Raw genomic sequence first — 12,103 nt, 5'->3', positions numbered from 1 at the left:
TACCTGGCTCTGTCTGGAGGGAGCTTTTGGCACCTTAAAGCAAATGTGGTGCAAAGCTGCCAAAAGCTTACTTTATCCAAATTCCTCAGTGTTTGAACTATTTTTTCTGCAGTATGTCTCTGCTTTGTATTTCATCCTGCAGCACGGTCTGTTCTTTGGGAAAACGTGCTGGCTCTGATACATCCCCAGCACCAGGTAGCTAAGTGTGCTAATGACATGTCTTGTCCAGAGCAAAGCATTATTTCTCACAAAATATTACTTTGTATCATGAAACAGTAAGTAGAGTAAAACGGTGATAGATGAGAGACTTTACATACAATTTCACACTTCAGGTTCTGATTTATGAATGTTGCTGATTTTACCAGAGAATTATGTGTTCTGCAGAAATCCTAAGGTTTAATTATTAAAGGTGGTGCTCATATACAACTCTGAAGTGAAGTCATAGCCTTTTCAAAAGTTTTCCTGCAAAGAGTTTACTGGGTTCTACACAGATGTATAAAATGAACTTGCATAGAGAAAAAAAAAAAAGAAAAAAAAAAAAAAGGAAAAAATAATATATTAATATATTAGTGATGTTTCTGCTTAGGACAGTCCAAAAGACCATAGGTGTGGATCAATATGCAGTTAACACCATTAGATCATTTCATGCAACATCAGAGGGAATATTAGAAAGCAAATCTAAAATAAAAAAATTACTGTGAGTTGTAAGTAACTGTATGGAAAACATAGAGGCAACTAAAGGTCAGACTGCAAAAGAGCTTCTTTGTGGAGCTCCATGCATTATATGGAGGGGTAGGTGCATTCTCAGTCCATTGGGAATTCCTCCTGTCTTCAGTCAAGCTGGGATTCTAAATAAAACATGAAAAAATGCTGTTATCTTCTAGACCAGCATCCATGACTAAATTTCCTGGTTTAAATTAACTCATGACATTTAGGAAATATTGACTGGATTAGAGAATTCTCAGCTTTAAACAATCAGTAAAGCATCATGGTTAATTCTAGTCACTATTTTTAAAATATCTCTATTTTTAACTATATTTTTCTATACCAGTGTCCAAGAATTGAATTTTTTCTCTGTCTGCTGGCCTGAATAATACATTTTCAATCTTGTTCACTATGTAGTTTCTGGTAGGCTTTTAAGTTTGTTTTGATTTGCACTGCAAGGAACTCTGAGACTCAAATACAGAATTTCTGAAGAATCAATCCAATAACAGATCTTATTTGATGTTTTCTCTAGTCCTCTGGAGAAAAATGGAAGTATGCTAATGAAATTGGCTGAAAAAAAATAATATATATATATATTATATATGTATATATGTATATTGTAAAAAGAGGAGGGTGGCAATATCACAGGGTAATTTGTGGATGACATTTGACAAATAAATAGTAGAGGCTGTATAAAACCTAAGAGCATGAAATGCAGTGTTCTGCACTGAAGGATGAACAATTTGGAAATGAACAAATAGGAAAACTTTACTGAATGGAGATGATTGATCTGGGACAGGTGTAAAAGATAAACTATACAGATCTTAGAAAGAGAAGGGGAGATGGAAAAATAGAGAGCTAATGAATATGGGCACACAATGTATATGGTCAGTTTATAGTGGCTTAATAAATTACCTCTCACTACCATGGTCACAATAACCACAGTGTGTGTGTTCCCTTCCTGCTCCTGTTGCATTGTGCAATGTGCTCGTTCAAATTGACTGCCACGTGGTGGCGATCCACACACTTCATACCTCTGGATGATCATCTCTGGCCTGACCATGTGGAATCACTAGTTTTTATAGATAATAGAGCTCGTTCCATTGTTTGCTAGAAATGTGCATTTCTAGCTTTCCTCCTTGAAATGAAGCACTATGACCCCAAATATTTTTTTTTTCTTTTATTTTCACCTTTTATTAATAAACCTGTAATCTTACAAAGAAGGACCTTGTTAGTTGGGCAATGATCAGATCTTTATAAACTTGAGTTTGACTGGCATTAACTATGCTTTCTTAGTTCTATGCTTGATAAGCTTTATATCAATCATTGCCTTATTTGACCTGGAATCTCTATCAGGATGATAATTGTATAATTACCTTGTTGTTCTGCTTATCCCCTTTAAAAGTTGATAAAACACTATGTTTCTTCTGCTAATCAAGTAATTTGCTAGTTATTGAATAATGATAATAAATTGCATTTGTTTAAAACTTACCAAAGGAACGGGACTTTGCCACTCTGATTTTACAGTGCCTGTATTTAATAATAGTTGCTTGGCATTTTCAATTAATTTTGTAAAATAAACTGACTCATCATCTCATGAACAGAGTAAATCTGCTTTTAGCAGAATAACGAGTAGTCTACTATACAGTGAATTTATCTGTGTTGTTACTTCTACCGTTTTTGTCTAGTAATGAAAGATTTCTGTATATTTTGCTTAGTTTTCTTTCCATTGTTGTGGTTTTGTGTGTAATGAGCTCATTCATTCATTCTTTGTACCAAAATTTTTATTGGTTTTGTACCTACTCTATCCATCTCTCTCCTAGAAGATTTTTCAGTCAGATTCAATTCTTATTACACCATATTTGTCTAGAGAATATGGACTGGTAGCCCCAAAATCAAAACCATCTGCCTTACAACACTCATCTAGTCAGTACTTCATGGTGCAATTTTTAGTTAGGATGATGCCATAAAAGTCATGTAAATATTTGTTTTCTTCTGTTATGAAGTTACCCTAAAGTAATCTACAACTATTTATGTTCAGAAATAATTTTTTATTTTTAGAGAAATAGCAAACCATCCTGCTGCTGTTGTGTCCCCAATGAAGGCTCTTCCATTTACACTGTGGCACAGAGATGCACTCCTGCCTGCCTGGGGTACCTCCATGCATGTGACCATATCACTACTGGGCCTTTTGACCTTCTGTACTGGAAACTTTCTTTTCGATCACATACATCCTCATAGGTTCCTGGGCAGGATATTCAAGGGTGAGCTGGTAATGTACTGCCTGTGGAATTGTCTCTCTTTCCTTTTTCTTTGCATACTTTTTCTTGAGTGCTTCCAGACACACACAGAGCCAATGGTCCTGCAGTTTGATTATGTGGTGCTACCCTAATGTGGGTATCCCACCCATTTACTTTGTTCTGGTTCTGTCCTTGTTCATTTTTACACAGCAAAGAAAGGAAGTGAAGACAACATGACACATCTGCAGCTCACAGCCACCACCGTCACACGATGTGGAGTAAAGCTGCCAAGGAGAAGAGCCTCTTTCAGTCATTTTTCAGGCTCCTTTGTTCATTAGTCACAGTTTTGACAAGCAGCTAACTCTCTTGAAGATTGTCTCCATCTCCATGCTAGAAAGAAATGACAAATCACTCAAAGTTTAAGCAACAAGTTGATCAGAGACTCAGGAGTGATAATACTGCACTTCTTCGTGGTGGTAACAACCCCAGACACCTACCAAAATAGCTTGTCAGCTCTGCTTCATTCAAGTATTCAAACCACCCAACATACAGGCAGTCAGATAATCTGGCAGACGAATAAAGTGCCTCGAACATGACTGCCTTTGACATCAAAGACTGAACTCCCCATGTCTTCCAATATGCATTTTGTTTGCCTCACCCAGTTGCTACTCATGCCACTTGCTGATTTCCTATCCCCTTCTTGGCAGTATTGCACTGACTCAGTATTGATGACTTTGAAACTTTAAGATAGCAATCCTTATAGCCTTTCTAAGTGTTTATAACTTGGTTTTTAATGCATGTACAGAGCCAAATTTTGGCTATGTAAGTTCTTGAGTCCCAAAGTCACTTGAGTGAGTATCCACATTTAGAGTTAACAGCTTTCAAAGTGCATTTGATATCCCATGGCAATCTTTTTTTTTTTTTTTTTTTTTTTCCATTGCTTATGTCACATGGTAGAGGAGAGAGCAGTGGCATAAAAAGAGAAGGTAATGTGTAGTAAAATGGAGAGAGCTATTAAGTGATTCTCCTCAAATAGGAAAGTTTACCTTGGAAAATTCGCATACTAATCGTAGCTCAGGGACACACACTGTTTATTAAAATGAAATCGGTACTATAGAGCATGAACTAAATAAAGAAATGATCTTGTGCTCCAGTGACCAGCCATTATGCTATGTAAATACATGATCCCATATGTGCAAAGTGTTGTTAACAAAAATTTGTGTAGTTATTTTAAAGTAGCAACATAGAAAGACTTAAAAAAAAAAAAAAAAACAACAAAAAAAACCTAATCATCTCTTAGCTAATAAAGAACATACCTATTTTTAATAGACTCCACTAGCAAGAGACTAGATGTGTATAAACTGGTATCACTGTCAGTACTAGTGTGGGTTTTCTTACCCATCAACAACTAAAGTTTTTCTACAAATAACCCTTAACAATCAGAGCGAAATCTAGATTTTGTGTCCTACCAGAAGTTCTGACATTTCAGTAGTTATTTTTGCTCTGGAAATGTAAAAGTGCTTTCTTACAATTCAAAGCCAAGGAGGGTCCTGGATATTTCTGGAATAACACTTCCCAACATTGTTCTATTGACCACTTTTGTTCTGTTGACCACATTTCATTCCCTTATTCTATTTATTCTATTGTTGATCAAGAAGCGTAGGGCAGATGCACTCAATCTTGCACAATACACAGTGGACTCTCCCTCCCTGCTCACAGCGTTTGCAATTGCCTTGACTCAGAATCCTCCCACACTGTGACCTCAGCTGACCAAGCGAGCTGTAATAATAGCTTTCTTCTTTGAGTGAGTATTCATTTTTCAGGATAATCATGACGATTAAAGCCTACCTGTGTTTTGCGCAGGAAATAAAAAATAGCCAGTGTTATAAAAATCTGAAGAATGTTACCATCAAAGCTACAATAAGCAAGAAAAATAAAATTGCAGGCTCTCAGTCCTGTGTTTCTGTCATTGCCCCGCGGTGGTGCAGTATCAGTTATGCACTTTTGTACTTTTCTGGTTTTAAACTGCTTTGGAATTTTTGAATAAAATCTCCATTCTTTCCACTTAACCTTTTATATATTTGGTGTATCTCTAATGCTCTATTAATTAATTCCACCCTTAGAATAAAATGCTAATATAGCGAAGTGACCATGGGGTTTTATCTTTGTGCAACAGTACAATTCACTACTGTTTTACTGTTGTTGAAGCTTAGAAGTGCAGGCATAAATATAACCTTGTGACTCTTGTGCACTGTGAGTGAATAATAGAATTCTATTTTCGATGTTAAAATAGCAGTATAAAACATAAGATACAAACTGATTACTTTATTATTTTTGTAACTTCACGGAGTGCCAAAAATTTAGTTCATAGTTTTACTTGCAGGGTTGATACAGGAATCTAGTTAGCTGTCCTCAGTTCCTTCCAAATTATATATATGGGGGTGTGTGTCTGAAATACAGTCACAATATCATGTTATTTTTTAGACTTTTCTAGACGGGGATGAATTGGATTGAAATAGCAGAGCTCCATAATGATCAGTTTGTTTTCATACATATTGAGCAAATACACATCAAAGCTAGCAGCTCTGAGTGTAAGGGTAGCCTTCTAATCCACCGACCATTAAGGCAAAGCAGAGAGCACATGAAACTCTTCTCTTTATGGTGATGTTAATCTCAATATTTCTGTTTTTTATCTTCAGAATGCTATTCTTCAATGGCTCAATGCATATTCTGTGAAACAAAATCCAGTGTACTTCCAGTCAATATGAAAAACTGAGCCGAGATGGAATTGAAGTTCAAATCAAAAGTTGCTAACCCCAAAATGCATTGATTACCACTTATTTACAGAAACTGTTTATTTGCTGTGTCACTTTTTTGTGTTTTCTAGGAACCCAGAATATGATTCTATGCCTGGTAAAACAACTCCAGTATACGCAGCTTGTCGCATAAACCTGCATAAACTCACTGCAGGACCAAGACAGTCTTCCATTACCTGGTGGCAGTGGATGTCATTTGCTGGCAGTTCTCCCATGGAAGTGGCTCAAAAAGCACCATCAGGCTGCTGAGGCCAAAACCACGGTGTCCTGGGGCTGGGGGCCTGTGAGGTGGGGTGCGGATAGGATTTAGTTGCTGTGGATGTTTTGGGATTTGGGGGTTAAACTTAAACCTCCTTTGGTGGAGGGATCCTTTGAATCGGAGCCCAGCATTTGCCTAGGGCATGGCTCAACCACTGGGCTACAATATACAATACAGGACACCTAACACCTAATAGTTGTTTAGGTTATAAACTTATGCAACTGTTAGCTGCTGGGTGGGACAGGACACCTGACATCATGGACTCTGTGTTTTCAAGCTCTCACCCCACCTGACAAAATTCTTAACATATTTCAGTTTTACACCTCAATTCTTAACTTGTTCGGGTGCAAAACAGGATGTGAATTGACTGAACAGCACTTGTGAGCATCATTATCTGGTTGATGAACCAGGTTCCTTCTTGAGAAAGAAGTATTGGAACTGCAACCAGCCAACCACTGCTGAAGTATTTTCTATGTAGTTTCTATTTGAAATGTTCTTTTCAGTCCTACTGTTTCCTCTCCTACGGTCTGATAGACCCAAATCTGTCTTCAGTTTTGCTATTGCTTTAGATATTTCTATTCCCATTCTCACTGTATCCATGATGCTTTTTCTTCTTTTGAAAAGATTCTGCCCCATCCTATCATACTGTTATTTTGTGATGCTTTCCTGTTTACATTTATATCTTTCAGATCAATCTCCACTTACTTGAACAACAGCTTCCCTTCAAATCATAGTGCAGGCATCCCTGTGTGGAGGGGAAGGAATTTATCATTCAAATAAACATGAAGAAATGCTTTTATTTCCTAATCACATTTAAATATTATCTCTTCTAAAAATAACCAATTTAAGGTACTGTATGAAAATACAAATTGCTAATGGGTAATACTTACAAATTATTCTCAATCTCCTGTGTTCCAGGCCAAGTCCAATTTACTTAATTATTGGTTGCATCTTATTCTGACTGTGCTACATTTAGAGAGGAAGAGGAAACTGAGACTTTGATTAAACTTTCATAATAACTAATTGCAAACCAAAAAGCAGTAAAATTCAGTTCTGGAAAAGTAACAAATTGGATTTTGCTGTGATAGTTTTCTTGTGTGGTACATGCGTAATAGTGTGAAATCACTATGAAATTGCCATTATTATTCTCCTATACAGTACCCAGAAATTCTTTTAATGCACTCTCTCCAGGTAATTTATTCTGGAGAGCAAGGAGGTGTTACAACATGATAAAATGAGATTTTAGTAGAAAACTGTTTCTGATTTCAGGCTGCTGTTGTGTTCCCACTGGTTATCATGGCAGTGGAGGCTGCCTAGGCTTTAAGCTCACAGGGAGGCTGGGTTTTGAGTCAGGTAATTTCCATTTAAATACAGGTAAACTATTTCTTATAAATTAGTAAATGTGAACTGACAGTGGGAAGGGGCAGGACACGTTATTTATCCTTTTTGTATGTTATACATGAAGCTGAATGAGAAATTAAGGAAATCTAGAAAGGCTTATCTCTCTCTCTAAATAAAATCAACTTTTTAAGTGTGTTGTCAGCACATGTTACCTCCCCACTTACTGTAACACCTCACACAAGTTGCATCTACACTGCATTCATTCTGAGAGGTTTTCTTGGGGCAATCTGCACTAGGCATATTGTTTTATCTCTTCCAGTCAAAAGCGCAGCAATACTAAAAGAGATATTTTTCTTTTAATATATTATACTATATATACTATATATTATTTGGTCCTGATTTTCCATTATGTTGCACCATTCTTGTTGAAGTCAAAAAATTGCACCAGAGCAAAAAGTAAAGGGGTAAACAAGCTCATGAAGAGGTCAAAGAATTTTTTAAAGCAGAGGAACAGTGTTTATTACTGAGATGATTATTAAAATGATATTTAATTCTGGGAGTCAGAGTGAGATGAGTACTTACTGAGGAATATTGAGTAGGGTAACATTGCTTCGTATGTATATGGTAAGGGAAATCAGTCAACAAGTTATGCTAATTGCATCACTTGAGAAGGATACAGGTTATATTTTTGGAGCAACATGTTTTAAGTCCTTTCATAACTCTGAAAGGAGAATAAGCAGTCTTGCCTCCCTTTCTAGAGCACACAAGAGCCGTTCCCTTGGTGGCCTTGGTGGGCAGGGACGTCTGTGAGAGCATCAGGCACCAGACATTTCCCACGTACCGGGACCTGTCTCACCCCAAGAGGAACTTTCTGGAGCTCTCCACGGAGCAGCAACTCCATGAGCTGTGAGGCCTGCCAGTGTCACTTGTCATGACATTGGGGGATTTTAGGTGGGAGCTGATTCTACGTTAGCCCCTGGAGTCTGACCTGGAGGGTTTTGGAAGAGTGGAGTTAAAATGTGTTACTGTCTTGCTCAGCATCTCTCTGCCTGCTACAGTCTATAGACTGTGACAGTGATAATTTGCAAACATTCCCATGCAAACATTGCTATTTTGTTTTGTCAATACGAGCAAGTAGTGTTGTTGTGTTTGCAGTAAATACTGCTTGCATACAGTGGATTTGTTTCTGAAAGCTTCAGATCATGTTGCTGGCAGCATGGTCCCATCCAGAGGAGCAGTGCAGTCTCACAGAAGAGATGAGAGCAGCTGGCTCACGTGGGGAGGGTCATGGCTCTGCTGGGTCAGACTCACCTGGGCTTTGTAGATCCTCTTACTGAATTCTTTCTTCTCTACTTGGGATAATCTCATGATTTTTTTTTCCCTGGCGCAAATCCAAAGGGATTAGAGATTAGAAATCCCTTAAATCTCAACTTCTCTGATATTTGTGTCTGAGAATGTCACAGGTTACTGATACTATGCACCTTGTCTCTCTTTTCAATTCCCTTTCAATTCATTTTTTTTTTTTCCCAAATTGAATTTATTTAATTTCTTCTCTATTCAAAGTAAAATTTAACTTAATTGTTTTAACTCAGATATATGATTTCAGACATGGTGCTGAGAAGCATACTTCAGTATTTCTGCTTTCTCTTGTTGATCTAAGGAAAAGCAGCCACCGAAAAAAACAATCCTGACTGGTGCTGTTGAAACATCAGTCATTCTTGGGTGACTTGAAAGAAAGAGAGAAAAAGATATCACTAATTCTCTTTGGATTTTAGAAGATGTGAAAAAAGTGAATCTTCTGTAACTGGAGAGTAACAGCTGTCCAACAGTACTTTCATCTAATAATAATAATTAAAAGGTATAATTTAAATTATTATTAAATAGCCTATAAAACATATCTAAACATAAGTACACATGCAAACAAGCTCTCTTTTTATTTTGGCTAGTTGTATCTGATCAGTGCTTTTTCAATTTTCAAATTTTCATCACTAGCATGCTAACGAAATGTGTGTCTATACCTGGTAGTTTTAATATACTTCAGAAGATATTTGTAGCCACTAAGGTAATTTATATCTGTTAGCTTGTGGTACTTCCAGATGCAACAACAAAACAAAATGATTTACAGGCGTCGCTAGACGTCTGTAAAATAAAAAGTCATCAAATGTCTGCTACATTGTGACAGTTCTCTAAAGTGATTTTTATTTCTCATATTTGCTCTGAAAAGCTAAGAGGAACGTGTTAGGAGCTTTTATTTCATTCTTTCTAATGATTCATAATTAACGTCGCAGGAAAATTGTATTTTTAACTTCAGATTTGCATTGCATGTCAAAACTGATTGCTTAGTCATTACAGAACTCTATTATCAAAATTCTGTGAAGGTAGTGACTATTTTTATTTGGTTTTCTGTACCTGGGTGTCCAGCAAGGGGAGGAGGGGAAGCAGCACCCACCCTGCTGCAGTCGCACAAGGCTGGACTGAGAGCTCAGGTGCACAGAGGGTGTCTGTCGGAGGAGTGATGCTGCTGTGGGCTGGGAGGAAAAAGAGAGTTCAGCAGTATGTTCTTTGTATAGATGTGAACATTGGGCACTTTCATTCTTTACATAGTTATTTACTAACAAAACACACAGGAAGAAGATCAAATAAAAAATAAATAAATAAAAAGGCAAACAGGTTTATTCTGCTGAAGCCATCCATGAGTTTTGTTATTTTTTTCCCACTTTGTTGCAGACGTCCTGAGGCTCAGAATGGCAGTGAACTTCCATGAAGACAAAGAGTAAAAGGTAGATATCTTTTGGTATTGATTTTCTTTTCCCAGATGTACCCAAATCTTACAAAGGGTAACGTTTAAAGTAACCAAGCGGGCAGCAACAGTTTTCTGTGCAGAGGCCAACGTGTACAGTCAGGTCTCCTTGTAAACGGGCACTTTCCAATGGGCTCAGGTCAGGATGAGTCTAAAACCCATGTTTAGAGGATGGAAGAGAGATGAAAGCATAACATTTGAGAGATACACTTGATTTATCATATATTTGATTTCTTTAGCCCCACTGAAATGAAACTTCCTCTGTTACACTCCAGAGGAAGACTGGAGTAACACAGGGTGTAATCAAACCACATCTTTCTTCTGCTTGAGCTCAATCCTCATTTTCTTTACTAATACTGAATGTAGAGTCTGCTAAAATAATAAAAGGCTGTGTTATTTAATACAAAGTTTTTAAAAACATTTTAATCCTGTCTGGATCATTGTGCACATTATTATTATTTTTAGTATTACACAAGTGTATTTCTTGATACAAACAAATGAAATTGCTTTTGTGTATATAAAATATAATTATACTCCACAAGGGATAAAGCAGTAAACACCATGTTTAAGTGCTCAACATGCATTGTTTAGCATTTAAACTATTGATTAAAGATGCAAATAATCTGTTCTGCATCACTTTGTAATAATCACATTTCTTCCCAGGAATATAGCCCTACTGCATGTGCTATGTGTTGTTGATGCACCAAGGACTGCAGTAGATTAAAACTGCAAAAGATGACTGAGTGTTGTTGGTGTGCATCCCTTGAATAGGAGGCAACTCTTCCTCAAGGTTTCTCTGGAAACTTGAGAATGAGTTTCCCAAACTAGCTGATTGCTAAAATATGGACAACCAGAGGGAAAACTATGTTTTCTCTGTCTGTAAAATATGTGCTAGGGATGAGCTCAGGAGTTATAAACCAATGGACTTTACTAACGTACTTGGAACATTGGCTGAAAAACAGCTATAGAGTTATAATGAGCATGATATTATAAGGACAAAACAGCACTGCTCCCAAAAGGAAAATTCTCTTTCCTCCTGGATGTCAGCAAAATAACAGATAACCAAGAAGTGATAGATATAATTTATTTGGGGTTTTAAAAAGCTCAAGAGGCTATTAAGGAAGCTAAGAGTAATCACAGGGTAGGACATAATGGACTTTCATGGACTAGAAACTGATTAAGAGAGGGAAACAAAGAATGAAATAAGTACATCTAGCAAGTTAAAAATTGGACTGAAAACTTAATTCTCTTTCAATATCTAACGGGTTTTATTTATGGCATTGGATGATAAATTGTCATAAATACACCCAGTATTCCAATAAATGGTCAGCAAAAAGTCTTTTCTGTCAATCTAAACAAACTGCTCCTCATTTTGTTTTTTGCAGCTTCACTCAAATGCCATTAGTTATCATCCTCAGGAAATCTACATAGATGGGAAAAATTGTTATTATTTGATGGATTAATAGGTGCTAAAGTCCTAAAAGTCAACCTTTGTTTAGTTAGTTTTATTATTACAATGACAGCTAATGTAATAATGAATATGGATACAAAAATGTAATTAAATGTAATTTAAAAAATGAGAGATGTTATGGGGGGAAAATTACAATAGATCATCCAGTTTATGTTTCTGTCCAAATAAAATATTTTTTTCAGGAATGCTTTTATGTGTTTTGTGGAAGCAGCTTTTAAGTGAAACTTGTAAGTAGCAGCATTTCATGAGCATTTCATGAGTCTTGCTTTCTCTGATTTCATGGATTGTATTGTTATGGCTTGTATATACCTTGAACTCTTAAAATCAAATATTTCAGCATGAAATACTATTCTCAGTCTGAATGTAAGACTGCTTCATAAAACAAGATATTTCATTTTTAGTCTCTAGGCTGCCTGTGTTTGTGTGAATTCATGCACACACAGGTATAGAACGGAAGGAATACACAGTGTT

Source organism: Netta rufina, assembly GCF_964035555.1.
Source record: "Netta rufina genome assembly, chromosome: 9".
Lineage (NCBI taxonomy): Eukaryota > Metazoa > Chordata > Aves > Anseriformes > Anatidae > Netta > Netta rufina.
Note: the sequence above shows the minus strand (reverse complement) of the source record.